Source organism: Schistocerca serialis, chromosome 9, assembly GCF_023864345.2.
Source record: "Schistocerca serialis cubense isolate TAMUIC-IGC-003099 chromosome 9, iqSchSeri2.2, whole genome shotgun sequence".
NCBI classification, from domain to species: Eukaryota; Metazoa; Arthropoda; class Insecta; order Orthoptera; family Acrididae; genus Schistocerca; species Schistocerca serialis.
Window position 1 is genome coordinate 421,058,651 of NC_064646.1, and position 3,406 is coordinate 421,062,056.

General features: G+C 45.5%; 1 pseudogene; it reads left to right on the top strand.

The window, feature by feature from the left end:
• The first annotated feature begins 922 nt into the window (after window positions 1-922).
• LOC126420228 (5S ribosomal RNA) lies at window positions 923-1,040 on the top strand (annotated as a pseudogene).
• The last annotated feature ends 2,366 nt before the right edge of the window (window positions 1,041-3,406 follow it).

Below are 3,406 nucleotides of genomic sequence, written 5' to 3' on the forward strand. Positions count from 1 at the left end.
AGCCACTGCCACACCTCGCTCGGTAAATACGCAATTGAACGGACAGAAATGACATTTATATTCAAAGACAATAGTTCCGAGATCTGTTCAAAAAATTCCGGAACATTGTACACAACATTTTTCTAGGCTTACCTATTATTTGCTATGCATGATCTCCTTCGAGATATTCTGCTCCACAATTGTTACGCCGCTCCCAACGCCATTTCCACTGCAGGAAACAATTCTGGTACGCACCTTGATGTAACACACGATGCGCAATCTGTGATTTTTTTAAAAAAATCTCGTCCATCGTTGTAAATCTCCGTCCTTACAACGTGATTTATCAGCTTTGGATATTAAGAAAAGTCCGCAGGGGTGAGGTCTGGAGAGTACGGAGGATGAGGCAGTGCAGTGATTTCGTTTTTTGTGCAACAATCACGCACAAACAGGAATGACTATGCGGGTGCATTATCGTGACGCAAGAGCCATGAATTGTCTTGGCATATTTCGGGCCGTTTCCTTATCAGATTTTCTCGCAATACATTCCGATTAACAGTTTGTCCCTGTGGCACGAATTCAAGATGAACTAATCCTTCAGGTCAAAGAAAACTATCAGCATGGCTTTGACATTTGACCTGACCTGACATGGCCGCGCGGGGTTAGCCGAGCGGTCTTGGGCGCTGCAGTCATGGACTGTGCGGCTGATCCCAGCGGAGGTTCGAGTCCTCTCTGGGGCATGGGTGTGTGTGTTTGTCCGTAGGATAATTTGGGTTAAATAGTGTGTAGGCTTAGGGACTGATGACCTTAGCAGTTAAGTCCCATAAGATTTCACACACATTTGAATATTTTTGAACCTGACCTGACGAGCTTTTCTTGGTTTTGGAGAACCTCTTCCTCTTACACTGAAGTCATCAGGATTTATGATGGTTCTCTAGACATTACAATCAACGGCCTTGCCGCAGTGGATACACCGATTCCCTTCAGATCACTGAAGTTAAGCGCTGTCGGGCCTGGCCAGCACTTGGATGGGTGACCATCCGGGCCACCATGTGCTGTTGCCATTTTTCGGGAATCACTCAGCCTCGTGTTGCCAATTGAGGAGCTACTAGATCGAATAGTAGCGGCTCCGGTCACAGAAACCCACCATAAAGACCGGGAGAGCAGTGTGCTGACCATACGCCCCTCTTATCTGTATTCTCAGCTGAGGATGACACGGCGGTCGGATGGTCCCGATGAGCCGCTTGTGGCCTGAAGAAGGAGTGCTAGACATTACAGAGGCGGGATATGGTTCTTAACAGGGTGCGTGATCATCACCATCAGACATGAAAGCTCTGCAACATGCTCCCATTTTTGCCATAAAGTTGGTAAGGAGTTCTGGTTGTAGGGCGCTCCATTCCTCCACCAGCGCGGTTGACATCAGCTGGCTGGTCGCTGGTGAATATGGACGTGATACAAAACGTCTTCCCAACGCATTTCACACGGGTTTGATGGGATTTAAGACGGTAGAACGAACAGTCCTGTCCATTCGCCGAATATCCTCTTGCTCCTCTTCAATCATCAGTCCCATAGAACTTAGAACTACTTAAACCTAACTAACCTAAGTACATCACACACACCCATGCCCGAGGCAGGATTAGAACCTGCGACCGTAACGGTCCCGCGGTTCCGGACTGAAGCGCCTAGAACCGCTTGGCCACCGCGGCCTGCTAGAAATTTCAGTTTGGTGCAAACAGGTCTCTGATTGCATAGCCTAGGTGACTTATTGGGCTGTTTTTCTACTTGAAGTAACTTTGTGATGTTAATGATTTCATGTTATTCAGTTAAGTTGTGTTCAGGGAGGCATTTATTGCGCCATCATCGTACCGTTTTATGTTATTAAGCGAAGTTTGCAGTTCCGGATAACGTTACTGTTTGATTATTGTGCCGTTACGTTATCAAAGCGTGCGCAAATTACATTTTATTAAATTGTAGTTCTAGCTAATGTTTCACATGCGTAGTGTTTTTGAACAGCTCATAGTCTCACGAGTTTCAGGTCCACTGTTTCGGTTGACACTTGACCATGGGGATCACTTGTTGTTATGCACCAGCATGGTGTTTTTCTGGAGTGTTTGTGGCTGCCTGACTTTATCTCAGTGGAGCTGTTCGCATTAGGCAGTGTGTGTCTAAATTGGTTTAGTATGGTATTATGCAGCGTGAGTCACTAACTATTGTCACCAAGAAAATTCCGAAAGTATGATTGGGACTGAAAAGTGTGTGTGACAAAGGTTGCAAGGGACAACGGGGGCCATAATATGACGTTAGTTTTTTGTAGCTTGGTTGGGTCAGGTCAGAAAAAATGGTTCTGAGCACTTAACATCTGAGGTCATCAGTCCCCTAGAACTTAGAACTACTTAAACCTAGCTAACCTAAGGACATCATACACATCCATGCCCGAGCCAGGATTCGAACCTGCGACCGTAGCGGTCGCACTGTTCCAGACTGAAGCGCCTAGAACCGCTCGGCCACAACGGCCGGCGTACCAGATAGGACTGAGAGAGTAAATAGAGAAGATCCACAGAAGAAGAAGAGCAGCGTATTTCGCTACAGGTTCATTTAGTAAGCGCGAAAGCGTTACGGAGATGCTCAACCAACTCATGTGGCAGATTCTGCAAAGAGGCGTTCTCCATCGCGTTATGGTCTACAGTTAAAAGTTCCCAGTACGTACATTCCTAGAAGAGACAACCAATAGATTGCTTCATCCTGCATGTATCTCTCGAAAAGACCATGAGGGTAAAATTAGACACGTTCAGTCCCACCTGGAGACTTATTGGCAATCGTTCTTCTCACGAACCATACGCGACTGCAACAGGAAAATGGTGAAGCGACACTGGATACACAAAGTACCCTGCGTTGTACATCGTGAGGTGACTTGCAGAGTGTAGCTGTTGATGTAGATTTTGTTTCAAAACCTGAAGTTGGAGCTGAAACTTCATAAATAGGAGGTGGTGATTATGGAAATGAGGGTAAAATTGTATACTACGTATGTTATTAGGACGTGTTTTGAGGTATGGGGAATGTCGGTACTGAAGAGACTAAAACACTACAGAAATAATTTGTGGCTGAATGACCTCTGAACTGAAACTGGATACGCACACCTCCTTGTAAAACGCTCAGGGTATCATTTGAAAATTTAAGTTAAAATCTGGATCACATACAAAGTCTTAAAACGTGTACCACATTCATCTTGTCCTCCGTTGAAACAGAGAGCAATTCTCCGCTAACACAAACTGCTCCTATATGGTTTGACTGAAGAATAGCGCCCGTAAAATTTGGCTTACTGAACTGTATACGACATAGACTCTTCAAAGAGCAGGAGGAGAAGATAGGCGCTAGTAGGAGGACAAATGTTATACCGTCATGAGCAAACGACACTGTGGTCTGTCTCTGT